The sequence below is a fragment of the Tamandua tetradactyla genome, chromosome 2 (genome assembly GCF_023851605.1).
Source record: "Tamandua tetradactyla isolate mTamTet1 chromosome 2, mTamTet1.pri, whole genome shotgun sequence".
Lineage (NCBI taxonomy): Eukaryota > Metazoa > Chordata > Mammalia > Pilosa > Myrmecophagidae > Tamandua > Tamandua tetradactyla.
The window spans coordinates 41,959,511-41,982,378 of record NC_135328.1 but is presented as its reverse complement, the minus strand read 5'-3'; the positions used below and the strand labels follow the sequence as shown (position 1 = coordinate 41,982,378).

General features: G+C 37.2%; 1 pseudogene; it reads right to left on the bottom strand.

Annotated features, from left to right (window-relative positions):
* Positions 1-21,047: 21,047 nt before the first annotated feature.
* Positions 21,048-21,636, bottom strand: LOC143659790 (casein kinase II subunit alpha-like; annotated as a pseudogene).
* Between the last annotated feature and the right edge of the window lie 1,232 nt (positions 21,637-22,868).

Here is a 22,868-nt window from a genome sequence, read left to right as displayed (position 1 = left end):
AAAACCAATGCTGATAACTGACTGAGGATGGAAATCTTAGATGTTAAAGCAAAATTTCTGCCTAAATTATTGCTTAACCCCTAAAGTATGTAGATAGAGGGTTGACCCCTAGAAAGCTAGGCTAAAAAATGAACATAAGATTTTTATAATAAGAGATAGTTTCTCATTCTGGTCAAGTTACAATAACAGGGACCAAATTTACCCTCTGTGCGAATTTGAAATTGTCGTGCACCCCAGGAAAAAAACATGTTCTCTAATCCTCATTCAATATTGCTGGGTGGGATCTTTTTTATTGTTTCCAAGGCAATGTGATCCACCCAATTGTGAGTAGTAATTTTTTATTAGATGTTTTCCATGAAGATGTGTCTCCACCCATTCAAAGTGGGGTTGCTTACTGAAGCCCTTTAAAAACTATCATTTTAGGAAAAGTTCAGTGCCAACAGAATCCACACAGACAGAGATCTTTGGAGATACAGAAGAAAAACGCCCCCAGGGAAGCCTTATGAAATGAGGGGAGAAAGCTAGCAGATATCACCAAGTGCCTTCCCAGCTGAGAAAGGTGTTCAGGAGCCAGAGACCACAGCAGACACCAGCACATACCTTCCCAGCTGACAGAAGTGTTCAGATGGTATCAGCCTGTCTTGAGTGAAGGTAATTTTTGGTTGGTGCCTTAATTTGGACATTTTCATGAACTTAGAAGTGTAAATTTGCAACTTAATAAATTCCCTTTTTAAAAGCCATTCCATTTCTGGTATATTGCATTCTGGTAGCCTTAGCAAACTAAAGTACCCTCCCATCCCAAACCACTAATTCTCTGATCAAACGATAAGAAACAATAGTTTCCAAGATATTGGTATCCTAGGCAATAAAGACAGTCACCCTGAGAGATGAAAAAAACATGCTAAGTGCTATGGTTGTTCTGTCTTACTACATGCAAGATGTTTTCAGGCCATCTGTCAGGGAGGGGGAACCAGGAAAAATGTAGAGGTCTCCCTGAGTATAGAAGGGTCTAGGATTGTGGGGAGGCCCAGATGGTTAGACTGTGATGGGCAGAATAATAAAAAGGGCAAACCCACACAGAAGGATATCTCCGGAGATCTGCAGAGTCTTTTTCTGGGTACCAACCAGGGCATATATGTGAGGAAACTACCTTTGGCTTGGTAAAGAACCACTCAAAAGGATTAAAGGGAATAATTTAGGACCAGATTTAATGTCTGTTCCAACCAGCCATAATAGAAAATCATAATTCATGGGCACAGAGAAAAATTCCGAGAAGTGGGGACCATTAATTGTAGATTAAATTTGACTCTGGTCCATAATATCAAAGCCTAAAAGCAAAACCTGAAATAATTAAACTGTTTCCAAGTAATTTAAGCATGTCTCAGAATAAAGATATATAGTATTTATAGGATACAGAAATATTCATTTCCCAATAAGGAAAATTTACAGTGTCAGGAATCCAATATAAAATTACCAGGCACCAAAGATGTCGGGAAATACAGCCAATAATAAAGAGAAAAATGAATCCAGCAAAACTCACCAAGAATTGACAGAGATGGATTAGGAAATAAAAGCATATGTAGTAAGAATATTAATAGTAAGACAGAATTAGTAAATAAAGAAAGAGATACAGTTATTCTAAATCTATTCATATACCGAAAAACTATAGCAAATATAAAGAACAGATGGTACAAATAGAAAACAAATATAAATAATGGTAGATTTAAGCGATCATATCTATGTATTGATCTATCTAGAATTCAAAGGTGGTTCAACATTCAAAAAATCAGTCAGTGATTTTTTGTGAATTCAAAAAATTCACTATATAAACATATTTTTAAATGATTATTTCAATGGATGTACAACTAGCATTTGATAAAATCCAAACTTTAATAATGATAAAAATCTCTCAAAAAACTAAAATATAAGGGATGTTTCCTTGATTTGATAAAGGCATTTAACAAAAATCTAAAGTTAACACCATACATAATCACAAAAGATTTAATGTTTTTCTCCCAAGATCAGGAATAAGGCAAGGATGTTTACTATTAGCCCCCTTTCCAACATTGCATTTATGGTGATTATAACCCATGCAATGAGGAAAGAAAAATAAATAAAATGCACCCAGATTGGGAAAGAAGAACTGAAACTGTTTGATCATAAACATAACTGTCTATGTACAAAATCAAATTGAATTTACAAAAATCTATTAGAACTAACAATTCAGCTTAGTAAGTTCAGGATACAAAATCAATGTAGAAAAAGTGATTACATTTCTATGTATTAGCAACAAACAGGAATTGAAACAAAATTACTATTAAAGATAGCATGAAAAATAGAAATGCTTGGGATAAATCTGACAAAATATGTGCAAAATGAGATATACTGAAAACTATAAATAAATTAAGGACCTAAATAAATGTAGATACATTCCATGTTTATTGATCAGAATATAACTTATGTATTGGGATATCAGTGCTCCTCAAAATTTATGTATGCAATTGTAATCAAAATCCCAGCATGGTTTTTTATTGTAGAAACTGGGCCAAGCTAGTTCTAAAATGCATAAGGAAATGCAAAGAACCTAGAATAGGTAAAACAACTTTGAAACAAGAACATATTTGGAGAACTTATATTATATAACTTCATAGTTTAAATTAAAGCTGCATAAGACAGAATAAACTTATGAAGTATGTAATGACATGGATGGACCTTGAGAACATTATGCTGAGTGAGGCTAGCCAAAAACTAAAGGACAAATACTGTATGGTCTCACTGATATAAACTGACATTAGTGAATTAACTTGGAATATGCCGTTGGTAACAGAGACCATCAGGAGATAGAAATAGGGTAAGATAGTGGGTAATTGGAGCTGAAGGGATACAGACTGTGCAACAGGACTGGATACAAAAACTCAGAAATGGACAGCACTATACTACCTAACTGTAATGTAATTATGTTAAAACACTGAATGAAGCTGCATGTGAGAATGATAGAAGGAGGAGGGCTGGGGACATAAATGAAATCAGAAAGAAAGATACATGCTAAAGATTGAGATGGTATAGTCTAGGAATGCCTAGAGTGTATAATAATAGTGAAATGTACAATGTAAAAATTTTAAAAATGTTTTTGCATGAGGAAGAACAGAAGAATGTCATTACTGCAGGGTGCTGAAAATAGATGACAATTAATACTTTAAAATGTCACCTTATGTGTGAGACTAAAGCAAAAAATGTTTACTTGTTACAAAATTTATATTTTGACTAGAGCATTTCCTAATATAACTCATGTAGATAGTTTGATTGAATGTCATAAGTACTTGGAATCTCAGGTAACACATGAGATTTTGTTGGTTTGTCCAGAGTGATGCCCTGATGAATCCCAGAATGATTTGATCAGTGACTGGAAAAGTATTTGCAAGCCCCCTTCGGGGAATGGTGAGAGTGGGGAGAAATTCAACTTCCCCAAGTTGAATTCTTGATATTCTCACAAGCAGTGTGTGGACAACCAAAGCTATAGGCTGAGCCCCCAGTCTTGGGGTTTGTTCACAAGAAACTTAACCCCACAAGGATAGGCCAAGTCTACTTAAAATTTAGGCCTAAGAGTCACCCCCAAGAGAGCCTCTTTTGTTGCTCAGATGTGGCCTTTCTCTCCAGCCAACATGACGAGCAGTCTCACCAACCTCCCCCTCTCTGCATGAGACATGACTCCCAGGGGTGTGGACCTTCCTGGCAATGTGGGACAGAGATCCTGGAATGGGCTGAGACTCAGCATCAAAGGACTGAGAAAAACCCTAGAATGAGCTGAGAATTAACATCAAGGGATTGAGAGAACCTTCTCGACCAAAGGGGGAAGAGTGAAATGAGAATAAGTGTCAATGGCTGAGAGATTCCAAACAGAGTCGAGAGGTTATCCTGGAGGTTATTCTTATGCATTAAGTAGATATCACCTTGTTGTTCAAGATGTAGCAGAGAGGCTGGAGGGAACTGCCTGAAAATGTAGAGCTGTGTTCCAGTAGCCATGTTTCTTGATGATGATTGAACAATGATATAGCTTTCACAATGAGACTCTGTGAATGTGAAAACCTTATGTCTGATGCTCCTTTTAGCTACTGTATCAACAGAAGAGTAGAACATATGGAATAAAAATAAATAATAGGGGGAACAAATGTTAAAATAAATTCAGTTTGAAATGCTAGTGGTAAATGAAAGTGAGGGGTAAGGGGTATGGTATGCATAATCTTTTTTTCTCTATTATCATTTTATTTCTTTTTCTGTTGTCTTTTTATTTCTTTTTCTAAATCGATGCAAATGTACTAAGAAATGAATATGCAACTATGTGACGATATTAAGAATTAATGATTGTATATGTAGAATGGAATGATATCTTAAGGTTTTGTTTGCTAATTTTTTAAATTAATTAATAAAAAAAGTTAAAAAAATTAAAGCTGCATAAATCAGGATGATGTATATTGCCATCAAAATAGACAAATAGATCATTGGATCAGAACAGAGAGTCCACAAACAAGCACAGACATAACTTCAGTGTATTTTTAACAAAGTTGAAAAGGCAATTAAGTGGAAGAAAGATATTTTTATTTGCAAAAGGTGGTAGAAAATGTAAATATTCATATGCAGAAATGAACTTTGATCCATGCCTCATACCATGTACCAAAATTAATGTAAACTATATGATAGACTTAAATGTAAAACCTAAAAGTATAAAAATGCTTAGAGAACAAAGAAAAAAATCTTTGTGTCCTTGGATTATGCACCAATTTGTTAGATGGAACAGAATAATAGAAATAATGGATAAATTGGACTTCATCAAAATAAGAACTTCTTTGAAAGGTATTACTACTAAGAGAATGAAAACCTAAGACAGAGACTGCAAGGAAATAATTGCAAATTACATATCTGATAAAATTACATCACAATAATAACAACTTTTCTAAATTCAATAATAAGAAAATTAAAAACCCAATTTTTTAAAAGGATAAGAAATTTGAAAGACATTTTGTCAAAGAAGGTATACAGCTGGAAATGAGTATATGAAAAGATGCTCAACATCTGTAGTCCTTAAGAAAAGGCAAATTAAAATCTCATGGAGATACCATTACACCTATTTCAATGTCTAAAATTAAAACAACTGTCAATTGCTGACAAGAAGGTGGAATAGCTTTCATATGCTTATTGCTGGAATGCAGACTGGTACAACCACTTTGGAAGATGTTCTGACAGTTTCTTAAAGAGTTAAACATGCACCTACCATGGGACTTAGTTATTCTTCTTCTATGTATTATCTAAGAGAAATGAAAGCTTGTCATCGTACAAAGGCTTAAACACAAATATCTTTAGTAGCTATAACTGTAATAGTCAAGAAGTAGAAGCAACCCAAATATTCCACAAAAGGTGAATGGATAAATACCTCATGGTATATCTATGCAATAGATTTCTACTTAACATTATAAAGGAATGAGTCACTGGCACACATTACCACATAGAGAAATCTCAAATAATTATTCTGAGTGAAACAAACAAGACAACAAAACAGCATTTACTATATGATTCCATTTATATACATCTCTAGACAATGCAAACTAATATATAGTGACAAAAAACACATCAGTGGTGGGCAGTGGGGTTGAGTAAGGGACAGATAGCAAAGAGGGATTATAATGGGACACTGGAAAACTTTTGGAGTATAATAGTTCATTATCTTGGCTATGATGATAGTTTTACAGTTGTATATATGTATATGTCAGATCTTATGAAATAGTGCACTTTAAATGCATGTTGTTCATTGAAGTTCAATGATATCACAATAAGGTCATTAAAAATTATATCAATAACTCTGATTAAAAACATTAAGCAACAAGGAATAAATATGCCCAAGACCTTGAAATATAAAATTTAAAAATTGGCAGAAACTAAATTAAATCTAAAGAAATGGAAAGGCATATTATGTTCATGAATTGGAAAGCTTATATTTTCACATACAAATTTTCTCCAAGTTGATCTATAGATTTAATGCATTCCACACTAACATTTCAGCAGATGTGTTTGTGTGTGTGTGTTTATAAACTGACAAGACAATATTTGATGCTTATGGAAGTACAAAGAGTCTAGAAGAGCCAGGAAAAGTGTGAAGAAAATTGAAGTTGGTTGAATTACTGTAACTGGTTTTATGATTTAGTATAAAGCTGCAGTAGTTGTGACAATGTACTACTGATACAAAGATAAACAAATGAATCAATGATTAGATGAATTAAGAAACAGACTTTTTCACAAGGACATCTTATTTGTGAGAAAGGTAGTACTGCACTTCCATGATGAAAGGATGAATTTTTCAATAAGTAAAATCAATCAAACATCTGCATGAAAAAAAAATAAAGCTTGACTTATACTTCAGACCACACACTATAATTCATTGACTACAGATAATTCAATTATCATAAATGTAATTGCAAATAAGCAATTGTTAAGATATTTAGAGTAAAACATAGGAGAATATCTTCACGATTGCGGAGTAAACAAAAATTTCTTAAAGCAGGACACAAAAACACTAATTGAAAAAATGATTGGTCAATTGGACTCCACTAAAATTAAGAAACTTGTCATTAATAAACAACACTAAAGAATTGGTAAGGTGAACCACATACCAGAGCAAGGTATCTGCATGTATTGAACAACAGACTTATGTCCAGACTTTATAGGAACTTCTATAAATCAATAAGGAAAAGATATAGGCAAAATACTTGAACAGATTCTTTACAAATGAACAAAATATACACATGAAAAGGTACACAATTTCACTAGTGATCATAGTAAAGCAAATTGTGACAAGAAGATAGTAACTCTACACAATCAGCAGATTTCTACAGATTATATTCAACCAAACATGAATTTATGATTCAAATCATTACACCCACAAAAAGAAGTTACCATCAGTGAAATTAGCAGAAACAAACAAATTCAGATATTATAAATTATAAATTCAGATATCCATTATCATACAGGAAATAAAACATAACTGTAGAAAACATTTAAAAATAAAAGTACAATAAAATATATAATATAATATATAATTTATAAAATTATATAAATAAAAATATATTTTATTATAATATTTTATTATATAATATAATATTTTATTTATAATTATTATATAATTATATAATTTTATTATATAATAATAATAAAAATGACAAAGAATCAAAAATGACAAGCTGCCTTACCCAAAATATGACAGAAAAAATAATCAGTAAAGTTTCAAAATAGACAAATCCACAAATTAGAACTATAAAAAATGAAAACCTAAAAATCAAGTTGTTAAAACTAAACTTTTGTAATAATTTAAATAAAAGATTAGGCATAACTCAAGAGATAGAGTTACACCTAGTTGGTCCCTGAGATTTTGGTATCTTTGTGACACCCGAGTCTCAGAGCTAGAGTTCTACAGTTATGAAAACCAACATTACCCCATATAGGAGCTGTTTAAAAAGCTGAAAAAAGAGATCAGACTTCAATTAGAGAAAAGAATGAAACAGATCTGGATAGGAAGGTAAATTAGAGTAAAGGGTAAAGGATGATATTGACTATACTTTAGAACTTCAACTTCTGGGTGAGACCAAAGGAAGAGAAGGTTTTTGGTACAAAACTTATTATTTTCTGCAACTTACTATCTAATTTAACTTGTATGGTCAGTGTATTTGAACACTATAAATGCATGGAACCTTGAATAGAGAGTGAGATCTTGTTGGTTTGTACAGGCTGGTGTGATGCTTTAATACACCCAAGAATAATTTGGGCAGAGAAAAAAATGCATTTGCAAAGCCCCTTTGAGGGACTTAGGAAAGACGTGTGGAACTATTAAACTTCTTTACCTGGGAAATTCCTGATATTCTTGCAATCATTGGAGGCCACCAATTTAAGAGGCTGAGCCCTTGATCTTGAGGTGTGCCCTTATGAAACTTATTCATATAAAGGAGAAGCTAAGCCTACTTATGATGATGCCTAAAAGTCACCCCCAGAGAACCTCTTTTATTGCTTATATGTGGTTTTTCTCTCGAAGACAACTCAAGAAATGCAACCACTGTTCATACCCCTAGACGGGATATGACTCCCATGGGAATAAATTTCCCTGGCAATGTGAGGCAAGAATCTCAGGGATGAGCTTGGCCCTGGCATCATGGGATTGAAAAGGACTTCTTGACCAAAAAGGGTAAGAGAAATGAACCAAAATAAAGTTTCAGTGGCCAACAGATTTCAAATTGAGCCTACAGGTCATTTGGAGGTTATTCTTATGTATTATATAGATATCCCTTTTTAGTTTTTAGTATATTAGAATAGTTGGAAGGAAGTACCTGAAACTGTTGAACTATACTCCATTAGCCTTGATACTTGAAGATGATTGTATAACTATTTACTTTTTCAGTGCGACCGTGTGATTGTGAAAACCATGTGGTTGACACTGTCTTTATCCAGTGTATGGAAATAAGAGTAAAATAAGGACTAAATAAATAAATAATAGGGGGTATAAAAGTTATGGAATGTTTGGCGTGTTCTTTTCATTTTTATCTTTACATGTATTTTTCTGGAGTAATGAAATCGTTCAAAAATGGATTGTCGTGACGAATGTGCAACTGTATGATGATACGGTGAACCACTGATTGTACACTTTGGATGATTATATGGTATGTGAATATATCTCTATAAAATTGCATTATAAAAGAGAGAGTTAAGTTCTGGCGTGAACTATTTCAAAGGTTCTATAGTGCACAAAGTGTCAATAGTGATTTGTAGGGGGAAAACTAAAAATGCATGCTGTGGCCAATAGCTAAAAGGAAGACATCAATAGACTACCAGAGGCAACTAATTGGCGGGGAGGGACAAGTGATAATGACATAGTTTTGATTTGATAGTTGGTGATGCTGTGTTTGTCGGTTCTTTGTTACTATGCATCAGCAAAAATCATCTAAAATTGACAGTGCTGCTGATTGACCAACCAAGTGAGGGTACTGTAGGGTGAAGTTTGTTTCTTTTGGACATTATCCATAGTGCCCAATAGATTAAGGAAGTCAAAGAGTGCAATGATTGAGAAGCAGAATGGAGAACTGTTACACATTTATATGATGTAATATGGTGTGGCTACAAAAAGGAAGAACATTGAGAGGCATGCAACAAACTGAATAAACCTTGGGGGCAATGTATGAAATAGGCCAGAAGCAAAAGAACAGATAGGCTAAGGTCTATTTCTTATGAGTAAAATTGGAGCTTAATTCTAAGCCCTTAGAGCAACCACACTTATTCGGCAGTTATAAATGTATTTCTAGATTCTGAGACACTGAAATATATGTGTATCTGCTGGTATTTCTCTGGAACTTGGAATAACTCTGTGACATCTAAGACCCAGAAATGGAGAGCTACATCCCTAAAAGTTAGTATAGCTATATATAATAACAGTTAAAGTAACTGAAAAAGAGATCGGGCCTCAATTAGAGTTCAAATGAAGCTGATCTGGCTGGATTTAAGGTGAAACAAAATACAGAGTAAAAGATGATAGTGAAAGTACTCTAGACTTTCACCTACTATATGAGACCAAAGGCAGAGAGGTTTATTATGTCTAGAACCTAAATTTTCAGTAACATGTAATCTAAATCAACATCTCTGCATAGCTCATTTACACAACCCAAGCTCCTGGAGTCCAAAATGGAAATTCCGTATAGCTTAATGTAATGCCTGGATACATCTCGGACTGTGGTGGGCTGATAATTAAAAAGTATTGGTAGAGTCCTCTGTCGGTCCAAAGGGGGAAGAAAAGGACTGACACCCACCTTTATCCAGTGTTCAGGTAGATAAATAATAAAACAAAGACATGCATGAGAAAAAAATAAATAAAAATGAAAATAAGACTAAAGAAAATAGAATCAACGAGTTTTAAATAAAGATATGAACAAAAAGCAACAAGTTATAAAAAAAATTTAAAAATAAAGAAGTCAACAAAGCCAAAAGTGGTTTGTTGAAAACACCAATACAATTTGTTAACTTCTAGCAAGGTCTATCAAGATGAAAAAGGAGAGAGAAGGCACAAATAAATAATATTAGGACTGAAAAAGATATAACTACAGCAGATATATATAGCATGTGAAAATAGTATGACCTATTTTATGTTAAAAATGGATACATAAGAAATGTATTATCATCCATTATCTCTAGACAAATATAATTTACTAAAATTGACTCAATAAGAAATAAAATGTTTGAATAGCTACATACCATTATGGAAAAGATGAATAAATAGCTGAAAGTCTTCCAAGAAATATGTCCCCGATATTAGAAGAAGAAAAGCTTTCTTTAACAGAATACAACAAGACTAAAAGATAAAAAAAGAAGTGGGTAAATTGGACTTATTTGGCCCTTAAAACTTCCCCTCTAATGTTGTATATTCTCCCACAGGTGGCCAGCTAGATTTGGCTCTTGGTCCATAGTTCATGTCTCCTATACTTGGACAATGATTTTCAATCTGCTGTACACTGGAATTGTCTTAGAATATTTAAAAACAGTACTTATGCCTTTCTCCTACCACCAGGTACTCTGATTTAACTCGTATGGGATAGGTTTTGGGCATAAATATTTATTAAAAATTCTTAAGGTTTATTCATACACAGCAAAGCGTAATGTGATAGCAGAGTCACAAGACAGAAGCAGCCAGAATAGCTTATTGATTGCTTGGAGCTGAGTCCCTGCCACCAAATTACATTGAGCTGTGAGCAAGAAATAGTTTCATTGTGAAAAACCTTTGGGACTTTAAGGTTGCTTGATACAGAAACTAAACTACTCTGACACACAGCAATTGGTGAAAGAAATTACACTATCGACACAAAAAACTATGTGTTTTTGGTTTAGTGCCTGGTCAGCTAGGAAACTGATGTTAGAGGCAAGTAGATGGGGGACCATGTTAAGTGGTAGAATACACTTGGTAAAAATTCTGCAGTGATTTGTAGGGCAGGCCATCTGCTTGGCTTTAGGGGAAGTGGTTGGAATGAAACAAAGGGTAAATATACTTTGACTTCTGGCTAAGTTTGGCAATGTATAACAAGCAAGAGAGGAGCTTCATAAAAAATTTGCCAGTTTGTAAGCACAAATGAGTGGGAATTAGAAAGAGTCCAGAAATTAGAGGGCATTAAGGATAAGAAAAGCTCACTGGTTTAAGAAGCTAGTGAAAGATAAGAAATAAAAAAGCTTTAAGTAGCAAGGGTCCAGTAAATAATCTCAACTAAAAATAAGACAAAGTGATCAGCCCTTCAATAACAATTATTTTAAATAAATTAACTTTTCCATCAATCCTGTTCTTCAAGGTAACCTCAAGATTGCTGCCATTAATTGAAGAGGTGTTATGAAAGGACATCTGGGGAGGAAGCAAAGAAACAGAAAACTTAATAACTGTGTCTAGGAATAAACTTTGGTTGTGGTCACTGCTACATGGAATTGACTGCAATTAAATAAGTCATAAGACCATCACTGTTTTTGAGCAAATGATATTGCAAAAGAAACCAGAAGAACCCTGGAACTATCTGGCAAGCTATAAAACAACTTTTAGACTGGAAACAGACTGCAAATTCTGAGTAGCCCCTAAGGAGGACATATTCCCCAACATCCCCAACATCCATTTTAAATGTTGGCCAAGGAGTTTAGTTGATATAAAAGAACTCCTGAGGATGGGGCCCCAGAGAACAATGCTTGTAGTTGGTTGATTTGTGCCCTCCCAAAAACATATTTGAAGTTCTAGCACCTGGTATCTGTGAGGTGTGCCTTATTTGGAAATACAGTCTTTGCCGAGGTAATCACATAAAAATAGAGTTGTCCTGTGTGCCGTTTTGGAGCTGTTGTATACCTTAGAAAAGCCATGTTGTAATCTTGATCCTATCTTGTGGGATCAGCCTTTTCTTTTAATCCTAATTCAAAACTGTAGGGCAGAAACTTTTGATTAGATTATCTCCATGGAGATGCAACACACAAAATTGTGAGTGTGACTTTTTGATTGGATGGAGATGTGGCTGTGCCCACTCAAAGTGGGCCTTCATGGTATACTTGAGTCTTTAAAAGAGGAAACATTTTGGAGAGAGCAGAGAATAGGGACATGGATGTCTGGAGATGCTTGGAGCCCAGCAGATATTACCATGAGATATTAAGCAAGCCAGAACCTGAAGAGAGCCAAGGGAAGCCAAGAGATGAAAGCCAGTCCCAGAGAGCAAAATGAGGAACCTCCACAGGAACAGAAGCTGAAAGCAACAAAACCCCAGAGCAAAGAACCAGCAGATACCAGCCATGTGACTATTTAGGTGTCAGAGGTGTTCCTGACCCATCAGCCTCATCATGAATTAAGGTATCTTTCCCTGGATGCCTTAGTTTGGACATTTTAAAGGTTTAGAACTATAAACCTGCAACTTATTAAATTCCTATTTTAAAAACCATTCTAATTCTGACATTTTGCATTCTGGCATCTTAGCAAATTAATATATCCTGGATTAGGATGGGCTGCAAATCCAATGACTTGTGCCTCATAAGAAGAGAAGGATTCAGAGACCGGAGACACATACAAGGAAAAAGACCAAGTAAGAACAGAGGCAGAAATTGCAATGGTGCAGCCATAAGCCTAGGATTATTAACAACCATGAGAAGCTAAAGAGAGGCAAGGAACAGATTCTCTCTCATAGTTTCCAGAATTAACCAACCTTGCCAACACCTTGATTTTGAATTTCTGGCCGCCTAAACAGTGAGAGGATACATTTTTGTTGTTTTAAGCCACCTAGTTTGTACTAATTTGTTCAGGAGGCCTGAGAAACCAAGACAATGCCCTAGAGCAGAACCAGGGTCTTTAAGTGAACTTTCTTATCTCTCACTATAAAGGTCTTCATGGTATTCCTTATGGATTTCAAAGTTGCCACAGACCAGTAACTGCTGCGTCTCCCATTCTTCCCCTTTCAGAATATGTACCCAGAACATCAGGAGACACTGTCAGACCTTACAGAAAAGTCTGGGGATCAGCCAAGGATTTGGGGTTTTGAGCTGGATGCAATAACTAGATGGGATGGCTTATTTCACTTGTGACAGGCTAGTGTCTTCTGAGTGGGAAGAATAATAAGATGGATATTCAGTAATCAGAGGTGAGAACTGCAGCAAAAACAATGTGATGTGTTTTCTAAACCCTTTTTCCTTTTCCTTCTGGGCACAAATCTAGACTATATTTCCTATTCTTTACTGCAGTTCACAGGACCAAAGGGATGTGGATAGAAGTTATCTGTGCTACATCCAAATCTGGCCCTTAAAACCTCATTGATTCTCCAAAATTCCTCTTCCATGCTCTGCAACTGGATGAAGGATTCCAGAAAAGGATTCAAAGACCACAGAGGATGCAGGAGCCATTAGATGGAAGGAACAAGGGATCTTGAGTGACAGCATGAAGAAGAGCCCCTGCTGCCAACCTGCATCAAGGTAAAAGGAATGAGAAATAAGCATGTGTTGAATCAAGGCTGTAAGATCTGAGATTTGATCATTGCAGCAATTGGACTTCCTTATTGTCTAATACAGTGTGCTAGCTCCTGACCCTGAGCTACTAAAGGGGCTTTAGAAAGATTAAATTAAGTGCTTTGAAATGCATTCCTTACAGGGCAGAGGCATAGAAGACCACATATGAGTTATGTCTGAGGAATCTAAAATTGTCTATGGGTTCAGGTCTGGTTTTGACCCAGTGAATATAGAAGGGAACAGAAGGATTGAGTTGCTTTGGGTTAGAGGTGACTAACCTGCAGTTGCAGAGTTTGTCAGGGCAAGGAACTTGTGTCTGTTTGTAACTGAAGATATGTAGGCTAACTGAGAATACAGCTAAGCGGGGTTCTGATAGGCATTGTCCTATAGGTCTGCCAGAGGAACAAGGAGAACTTGCCGCAAAAGAGAGAGGGAAAATGGAAAAAGAGAAAAGCTGCACCCATAGAGGCCTAAGGAATGAGGACAGAGGCCTAGGGACCACCCAGAATAGATCTGAAGAAATCTGGAGTCCAGAAAACTTCAGAGGAGATAAGTCCAATATAGAATCCCTGAGGAGTACAGGAAAGGACCTTCAAGAACAAAAAATCAGCTCTAATCTGCTGGGGCTGAGACTGAGAAGACAACCAGGAATAAACAATATCTCCTTTTCCTTGCATCCCTTAACCTGGAGGTGAGCAAAATGCAAGGTAGGTATGGTATGTGATTCAGGGCAAATGAGGCTCGGCTACAGTAACCAAAAACCAAAGGATCTCAATGACAAAATAACAGTTTATTTCGTGCTCAAACTGTGACCCATTGTGTGTTGGCATGGTACTAGTCATCATAGCTTATGCGGGTGCACAGTCTTTTGGAGGCTCTGCATTGGGTCACTGTATGATCAGTGTTCTTTTTGGAGCCTCAAGTGTCCTATATTTAAAATGAGATTTAATGTTAAAGAGCAGGAAGAAGAACTAGATAAGCATTTCTCAAATCATGTTCCAAGGAACATGTTTGTGTGTATGTGTTTGTGTGTCTATCCCAATTATCATTGTGTTTTTTCTTTTTTAATTTTCATCCTTTAACATATATTTCATAAACACCCTTTGGTATAGACTGGATTGCAAATAATTCCAAGATTTTTTTTTGTCACTGTCATCAATGTACTCCTCTGAGAATCCTCTGGGTGACCACCTGAGACTTGCCCTGGTCAAACTGCATCCCTAGTTTCATCTGTTTGATTTTCAATTCTCAAATCACAACCATCTTCTTTTTTGAAAGCAAAGTGACCACTAGAGGGAAGCAACCAGCCAATAGAGCAGCTTTTTTAAAACACATGGATAATTAAATCTTCCTTAGTCAATTCTAAGGGTCTGAACAAAATACCTTGTTCTATCAGGAATTTAGGAGTTAGGAAAGCTGGTTATAGTCGAGCTCTTTCGCTGAATTTGGACAAAACACACTTGGGTTCTCTGTGACTCTGGGTTTCTTTAGGCACAAAGTACAGTCTTCAGAAACAGGAGAGACCTTTGTGTTTCTTTTCCTAACTGTTCCCAGTAGCTTTCTTTTTAAGGCCCTTAAGTCTTAAGGCTAACAATGGAGCATCAACCCTCCAAGGCCCACCTGCTCTCCATCCATCCAGTTTGTCTTCCCACTCTCATGAGAACTGTCATTCTTCTCGGAGATGGAGGGGATCTTAGAAACAATTTTGTGCACCAAAACGAATCCTCAATTCCCCCTGTGGGCAGAGAAATTTATCATAATTGCATGAGTCATGGCTCTTAATAAATGCAGATGCCTTTATTTAAACAAATAACTGCTAAGCTGTAAATATATAGAGAAACATACTTCACAATTAAAGATGAAAGAATGAATGAATGAGTCAACAGAGGATGAATTAAAATAGTAGTTCTGTAATCAGAAAGGCAGAATCCAAATTCCAGCTCTCTCGTGATTATTGATTTTTGATAGAATGTTCAGTCTCTCTCAGTTTCAGCTTCTTCATCTATACAAAGAAGCTGACATACTTATATTTCAAGTTTGAATAAAATATTGTACATAAAGAACTGGGTACATTGAATCACCTAAATATTCATCTTAAGAAAAAGAGGAAAGGGGAAAAAAGAGCGAACTTTGTGTGTCTATTATCTGGTACAATAGAGTAAGTAAGAGCTTTGGAGAACATGAAATCTGGGTGCAAATCCAAGTTCTGCCTCTTTGTGGCTATGTGACTTTAGACTTATCACTAACCCCAAACCTAAGTTTTGGGTTAACTGATGATTACTTGTGTTGAAATCCATGTGAGATGATAGGGCAGAAATGTCATAGCATCAAGTCATAGATAACAATGATTATTATTTATCCATCTCAAATCCTTTTCTAAGTGCTTACAGATTAATACTATATTACAATCTCATATCCACTCTGGAAGCAGGCATTATTATCCCTGTTCTACAGGCCAAGAAACTAAAGAGAACTTAAGTGACTTGTCCAAGAGCCCAAAGTTTGCAACCAGATTGTCTGTGTTCACACACACTTGTTTCCTTGATCTAATGCCCCATCAAATTTTTAGCTGTAGTATAAATGCAGTATAGATGTGTTGACCTATTCTGGCTTCCAGTCACTAGCTAAGTTTCTCTCCAAAAAGCTTAGACATTTTCCTGGGCCACCCTTTTCTCCTTTAGTGTATGCACTGACTGCAAATACACACTAGATGGTGCCACGATCCTAGCATTGGTTTCCATCTTCTTGGTGAATTAAAAATTTACCTTCGACATCAACAGACCTATGCCTCTACACAAACCCCAGCTTGTGAGAATCATGTACTTCACATTTTTTTTAAAGATTCAGAGTGAACTCTGGAGACTTAGTTATCTTGCTTGGAAATGCAGACCAGCCCTCTATAAATTCACCATTTGAGGCCCTTCTTTGGCCATGAGAACTTGCAGAACGGTGTGGGTTGGCTCCAGGGTAAGATGGAATTATTAGCGGGTTTTTCTCTGAGTGTATAGCTCGATGGGCTTGTTATTGAAAGCTCCATGGCTTCTGCTTTCTGTTCTCTGAAAAGAGACATAGAACACAGGCTGGGCTCACAGCTGATGGAGCATGGAACAAGGCATCCTAGAAGAGTGATGATTCCCCAATCCGAATTCCTGTCCTCACAGCCTGTCACAAATGTCTGTAGAACCATCACTTGGTTAAAACAATACACCCCTTTATAATAATAATAACAATAACCACTAAATTCTATGTAGTCTACAAAGCACTTCTCTCTCAAATGGGTTGTTTACCACACCTGAACCAACAGCATCAGGGCTACTAACTCCATTTTGCACAGAAGAAACTGAGGCTCAAAGAGAGTAAGTGAAATCCTAAGAGTCTAAAGCAGTTGAATTAAAATGCCAGAACTTGAAAGAGAACTTTCTGTTTATAAGTACCATGTTTATATCATGACATGAGACAAAATCCTGAGTAGCATCTTAATGAAATAAATAATGTATAATGACAATTCCTCTCCTGCTAGTCCTTTTCTGATCATCTCTAACTAAAATTCAGAGTCCCCAGATGAAGAAAACAACTGCCCTGGCTCCCACCTTCCTCTTTTTTAGTGCCCGGTCTGGCAAGAAATGTTGTGGAAGACACAGAGAAGACACGGTCTTTATCCCATGTAGCTGTGGAACACCAGAGCTAGAAGGGATCATTGGGATTATTTCACCCAACCACCCTTTTCCACATGACGGAATCGAGCCCAGGGAGAAAATGAAATAGTCCTATATGTGATGCCACGGGATTATGACAAATTAACCTACTTTTTGTTAAAGCCAGTTCACACCTTAGTAGCCATTAGTTTAACAACTGTGTTCTTGTCAATTGAATTCCCTTTAAAATAGTCCCTAGTTTCAATCACAATGACATCGGAAGCTTTAAACTTTGTGTCTTATGTCATAACTTTCTTACTTTGGAATCCAACACAGCACAAGTTCTTTAAAAACATGAGCTGTAATTGGCCTTTGTGTTTTTATTTTTATTTGTCCCATATCCCATATTTATCTTATACGCACTTTTGCTATTGAATTGAGCTTAATGTATGGCAGCTGCCTTTCTCCTTGCCTTATTCCCCCACAGAGCAAAATATCCTTGAGGACAAGGACTAAATCTTAGAAATCTTTGTAACTCCAGAGCCTAGTATAGTTTTTGGCAGAGTTAGATGATCGATAATTAATGGTTAACATTGAATTACATTGCATTGCATTAGACTCACACATTGAAATTCTCCTCCCTTGGAATGTGTCACTGGGAACTTAAAATCCATATGTAGATAAGACACCTATTAATAGATAGTTAAGGTTTAAGATATAACAAGCACTTTCCTTATTCTGCTCTCAAAGTTTTCACAGTCTCATTTATCAGATTAAGGCAGATGAATCCAGAATTAAGCTACATAGAATCTAGTAATTTAGTAAATATTTACTGAGCCCCTTCCATGTGCCAGATGCTATAGAGGAAAGTAATTAATCAAGATTTCCAGAGACTGAAACATTCCAAAGGGTTGCACAAAAAAATCAGCCCACCTGGAGGAAGATGGGAGTGTGAAACCAGACCTTTAATGGAGGGCTGGATTTGGAAATACGCGGAGAAATCCTCCCAGCAGGAATGAATGTTGCATGGTTTGGGAGGGGCAGTGAGAGGAAAGCTTGCCTAGTGCTCAGGCTTGGGGTACAGAGCGCCAGCAGTTTCAGAGGTAGAAGGAACTTGAAGGTCTTCTAGTTCAACCTCCTATTTTACAGCTAGGGAGACTGAGGCCCAGGGAGGGAAAACAACTTGGCTAGGGTCCCCCTGTGAGTAAATGACAGAGCCAGGATCAGAGCCTAAGTCTCCTGACTCCAGCCCAGTGCTCTTTTCATCACATTCCTTGAATAATCCACTATGCACCTGGCGATGCTTTTCTTTCAGATTTCAGCCACTACTTCGTTTTCTCTGCATGGCAGGCAGCCAAGAGGCTTGAACCTCTCTCCATGTTGCCATTTTGCCCTCTGCAGAATGCGATATTAAAGTATTCACTTGGGGGATGGGTCAGAGGGTTCCGTCAATAAATGTTTGTGAATTGCTCTGAGCTATTTGGGCCAGAGGGACTCCAGAAATGGGAGACCCCAGTGGCGGCGGCAGAGGTATCCGAGGCTTTTTTGAGGTCTTGCCTTTACGCTGCAGAATTAAAGAGATGGTTTAAGTGATAAACTATTCCGTATGAGTTGTATTTGTGTTGAAAGCACAGCATGAGTTCCCTGTGCGTTTCCTCTCGCACAACCACAGTTATGCGCCAATTCTCCTGGGTTCAGAGATGGAACTTTAGTTAAATGCATGGAATTTATTCTTAGTCCTTTTCTTAATTACGACTTTATTTTTATTTCTCTGGTGTTCTCTAGGGGAGGGGTTAAAGAGGAGAGGAAAAGGACAGAAGGAGGCGGGGAAATATGTTACAGATTCAAGGCTTTTTTTTGTTTCTGAGCTGCTCGCTGTCAGCAAAGTAGAAGGATTTAACGGATCTTGCAGAGATGCAAACCTCATTCCAGTGAAGTTGGAGCTCAGAAGACACGTAACAAACACAACGAAAACATAATTTGAGGTGACAGCAATCACTATTTGACTAATAAATCCCCTGGGCTGATAGAAAAAGTCCAAAACTTTTAGTCATCATTTACATTAATAAACAAAGGGGATGACTTTTGAGGTGAGAGGCTCGCGTAGTCATTCTGAGAATGTTCCAGGACATTGTTATGTTATCGCCACCACCATAGCCTTCCCTCCTGTGTTCAATTTTGCATCTCCAAACACTGGAAACCCTACTCACTCCATTCTATGGTCCTTCTTCTAATCAAAACCCAGATTAGAATATGTGCCCTGAATGTTTAGTTCTATGTCCTTTGGTAGCATCCTTTAATACTGGGTTGTCCTTTAAAGTACTTAAAGTCCTTGAAAGTTCCTTTCATGTGGACATATTTTGACTCCCTCCTCTTTCTCCTCCTTTCATATCTTCTTTTCCTTCTTCTTCCCCTACTCTTCTCATTTTTTAAAAAAATGAAACCAGTTCTTACACCAAAGAATTCCAACACTGAATCTTTCACATATGAAGGACAAAGTGTATGTGTATATATATATATTTTTTTACACATGCACACACACACAAGTAGCAAGGGGTTTTAGTTCCCCAGAATTACAGGTCTACTTTTCAGTTTCATTAGATAGAGAGGCTCTGTTCCTGCATCTCAGATCACAGTTACATGACTGAGGGGGCAGTTTTCCTCAGTAGGTGTCACGTGTGGAAGGGAAATGTAGGAGGAAAAGATAATAGAAACCTTTATATGAAACTCAGTGTAGTCATATCTCCTATCAGGTCTTAAAGAGCTTCTAGCATAGAACCTATACGGATAATTTGGTTGCTTTTGGAAAAAAGCAAGAACATATGCCCAGTAACTAACTGAATTCAAAATGGCCAAGTTGAAGAAAAGTGAATATGATTTTGCCTTCCCTGCCAACCACCTGTAGAGCACAGTGTGCTGGAAGACAAAAGAGGGAGAGAACAAGGTAAGCAGTCTGGAACAGAAGTTAATAAAATATTTAGCTAAACTTTGAAATTAAAATTATAAGTATGTTGGATTTGTAGTTAGGTCACTAAGACATGATTCACAATGAACAGAAGTTTTTAGGATCAGTGAGCACTTTGGGTAGATTTTCAACATCTCAGTGTAACTAAAACATGGTTTCCATAGATTCACCAGGACAACCCCACCAAAACACTTTTGGAGTAAAGTGATATAAAAAATCTATGTGATTAGCAATTTACTGCTCTTATTGGTTGAGTCTTCTTTTCCTCCTTTCCTTCCTGCCTCTTTCCTTCCTGCCTGCTTCCTTAAATGCTACATTTTGGCAATCTCTGGAGAAAAGCGTGAGATACAAACCCCCAAAAGTGTGGGCTGGTGGGGAGCAATGATCTCCACCCAAACGCAGCAGCCAGGATTGTGGCTGGTTCATCTTTGTTCTTAAGTGATGAGGAAGTGAATTTGGAAATCGAAAAAAAAAATTTGCCTGTGAAATATTCCACCTGCAGGTAATTTTTCAGGAAATCCCCTGAGTTATAAAAAGTTCATGTTGCAAAAAAAGAAAATCAGCCTATTATAATTTGTTTTAGTGACTGTATTACTATAAATCCATAAACAACAGTTCAGACACAGTGCTTCTGAAGTGTTTCACCCCTCCTTGCCAGGTGCAAGTTGCATCAAGGATAGGGGTGGGCTCCCCCACCTCTACTCAGACATCAAGAGACAGACAGGGCCACCACAGTTAAAAACCAGCAGCATCCCAAGGTGGCTGGCAGCAGCAATCATTGGGTGAGACTGTCAGAGGTCCAAGGGGTGAAGAGGTTGGTACTGAAGAAATCCCTGATGTCAATTATATTGGTACTGCTGACAGGTGGACTGCCATGCCCCCCCACACCCATTGTCCTTCCTGCTTGATGTGCTATTTCAAGCCTGGTCCTTCACAACCATGTAGAAAGAAGGGTGCTCCATAGCCTCCTTTGCAGTGAGCCATAACTGGGGATCATATCACAGCAGCTTGTCCAGAGAATCCAAGGTGTCAGGGCTTACAAGATGCTGGTTTTCACTGCAAACAAAGCATTCCTATCGCTTATGGGAGTTCTGCCCAAAATATCATTGGAATATGGATCTAATTCAATGTTTTATTTGTCTATATAGTTCTATAAATCTTCTGTCCCCAGAACCTTGGCTATCCTTACCAACTGATCATAATTGTCATGTCCATGGAAAAATGGTTCCTCCTGGAAGATCACAGTTGCCAGCATACAACCCAAGCCCCACATATCCAAACTATAATCATACATCAGATGGTCTACATGTAGCCCAGGACCTTTGAAGTATCAGGAAGCAACTCGGACATTATATCCTCGGTCAGGACGATAAAACTCAGCCAAACCCCGGCCTACAAGCTGTAGCTTTCTATGCTCACCATCAATCATGACTTAGGGGACTTTACATCCCTGTAAATAATCCCCATCTTGTGACAATAATGCAAGGCTTTCAGAGTCTCACACATGAAAAATCAAATACCATAGTCTGTTAACATCTGGTACAAATGCTTAAAGTCTATGTTGTTTACTTATTCAAATACCAAGGCAAGGGTTTGTGGCACAGGATCTTTTACCTTGTCTGCCAGTGACAATGATGTTGGGACCACCTCTCAAGTTCTCTAAAATCTTTATTCCACACTTGATTTTCTTCTTTACTGGCTTGAGAATATTAACTATGACTTTTTCATAATTTGTAATAATGATGGTTTCAAATACTTCACTGTATTTATTCTGGTCAAATTTTTGAGCCAGTTGGTAATCATCTCAATTTCCCTGTTCCACCACACATGACTCTTAATCCCGGTACTCACGGGGTCTGTGCATTTTAACATCTGTGTAAATTCTGACCTTGCTTGGCATGGATCCTGACCTGTCAGAAAGGTTGGCGGACCTAGTTGGCCTTGATGTTTAGAGATCTGGCAGGCACCAAGTTCAGAGGCAGCTGGGGTTAGGACCTTGTTTCTAACCTGTTTCTTGAACTTTGCTAGGAGCAACAGTGGTGGTGGCCGTTCTCCCTTCTCCACGTGCAGATAGTATCCCCAGGGAGGAGATGCAAGGCTCCTTCGCCAGCCACAGGGACCAAAGCCTCATTCATTATCTTTTCCTTTTTCACCCTGATCATTATGCTATAAACTATAGGACAATTGACAATTTGCAAAGAGAGGGAGTTAAAAAAAAAAAAAAAGATGGGCTTTGGAGGCAACTACCCTACTTTATGAATCCTAGCGTTGGCAGGAGCTGGCCATGGGAAACAGAGCAAATCCTGGAAGTTACAAAAGACTTAGATTTATCACTTGCAAAAATTGAAGAAAGAATCCTTTATCCACATTCTTTTTGTGAGGATAACCTAAAAGAGTACATCAACACACCACAGTTCAGTGCCTGGAATTGAGTGAGCACTTAACAGTGTGTGATCTCCTTGGATCATGGGATTGGACAGTGTGCTCTAGGGGATCTGTCTCATGTAAACATACTTATGGAGCATATGCTTGGACCATAGAGGCAGTTAGCATGGTGTTTAAGAGGGTAGGTTTAGGAGTAGAAGAGAACTGGATTTGAAATCAGCTGTTCTATCGACTAGCTCTGTAAAGTGACTGAATCTTTCATCTCAGCTCCAGTTTTTGCACACTCAAAATGGAGATAATACCATCATGTAGGCTTGTGCTGAGGAGCTAGTGAGTATGAAATACTTCAAATG